Here is a 1,526-nt window from a genome sequence, read left to right as displayed (position 1 = left end):
GGTTGGGGCATAGACTTGGATTACTGTGATATTGAATGCTTTGCATTGGAAATGAACAGAGATCATTCTGTTGTTTTGGGGATTGCATTCAAGTACTGAATTTTGGGCTTTTTTGTTGACTATGATGGCTACTCCATTTCTTCTAAGGGATTCTTGCCCACACTAGTAGATATAATGGTCATCTGAGTTAAATTCACCCATTTAGTTTTAGTCCATTTTAGTTCGCTGATTCCTAAAATGTTGATGTTCACTCTTGTCATCTCCTGTTTGACCACTTCCAATTTGCCTTGATTCATGGACCTAACATTCCCAGTTTCTATGCAATGTTGTTGTTTACAGCGTTCGACTTTACTTCCATCACCAGTCACATCCACAACTGGGTGTTGTTTTCGCTTTGGCTCCATCTCTTCATTCTTTCTGGAGTTGTTTCTCCACTGATCTCCAGTAGCATAATTGGGCACCTACCGACCTGGGAAGTTCATCTTTCAGTGCCCTATCTTTTTGCCTTTTCCTACTGTTCACGGGGTTTTCAAGGCAAAAAAAATGAAGTGGTTTGCCATTCCCTTCTCCAGTAGACCATGTTTTGTCAGAACTCTCCACAATGACACGTACGTCTTGGGTGGCCCTACACAGCATGGCTCATGGTTTCATTGAGTTAGACAATGCTGTGATCCATGTGATCAGATTGGTTAATTTTCTGTGAGTTTGGTTTTCATGCTGTCTGCCCTCTAATGGAGAAGTATAAGCTTATGGAAGCTTCCTGATGGGACAGACTGACTGAGGGGGAAATGGAGTCTTGTTCTGATGGGTGGGGCCATGCTCAGTAAATCTTTAATCCAATTTTCTGTTGATTGGCAGGGCTGTGTTCCCTCCCTATCATTCACATACTCCTAATTTATCCCTCCCTTATACCTCATTGTTGTTGTTTAGTCACAAAGTCATGTCTAACCAACTCTTGTGACCCCATGGACCATAGACTGCCATAGACTTCTCTATCCATGGGATTTCTCAGGCAAGAATACTGGAGTGGGTTGTTATTTCCTTCTCCAGGGAATCTTCCCAACCCAGTGATCAAACCCAAGTCTCCTGTATTAGCAGGCAGATTCTTTATGACTGAGCCACCTGGGAAGCCCCTCTTTCCCCTTAGGCATCCATAAGTTTATTTTCTATGAGTATGTTTCTGTTTTGGTTATAGATTCATTTGTATTATTTTTTAAGATTCCACATATAAGTGATATATTTGTCTTTCTCTGTCTGACTCACTTCACTTAGTATAATATTCACTAGGTCCATCCATGTTTCCACAAATGAAAATATTTCACTTCTTTGTGGCTAATATTCAATTTTATGCATGTATGCACATATGTATGGAGAAGGCAATGGCACCCCACTCCAGTACTCTTCCCTGGAAAATCCCATGGATGGAGGAGCCTGGTAGGCTGCAGTCCATGGGGTCGCTAAGAGTCAGACACAACTGAGAGACTTCACTTTCACTTTTCACTTTTATGCATAGGAGAAGGAAATGG

The 1,526-nt window shown here is 41.7% G+C and overlaps 1 protein-coding gene across 1 annotated transcript in view; it reads left to right on the top strand.

The window, feature by feature from the left end:
* LOC104988101 (5-aminolevulinate synthase, erythroid-specific, mitochondrial) overlaps window positions 1-1,526 on the top strand; it is a gene marked incomplete at its 3' end in the record, with an annotated part of 9,708 nt that overhangs the window by 7,487 nt on the left and 695 nt on the right. The window lies entirely within an intron of this gene.

The sequence above is a fragment of the Bison bison genome, unplaced genomic scaffold (assembly GCF_000754665.1).
Source record: "Bison bison bison isolate TAMUID 2011002044 unplaced genomic scaffold, Bison_UMD1.0 scf7180017846335, whole genome shotgun sequence".
Classification (NCBI taxonomy): Eukaryota; Metazoa; Chordata; class Mammalia; order Artiodactyla; family Bovidae; genus Bison; species Bison bison.
This window is presented reverse-complemented; position numbering and strand designations above follow the sequence as displayed.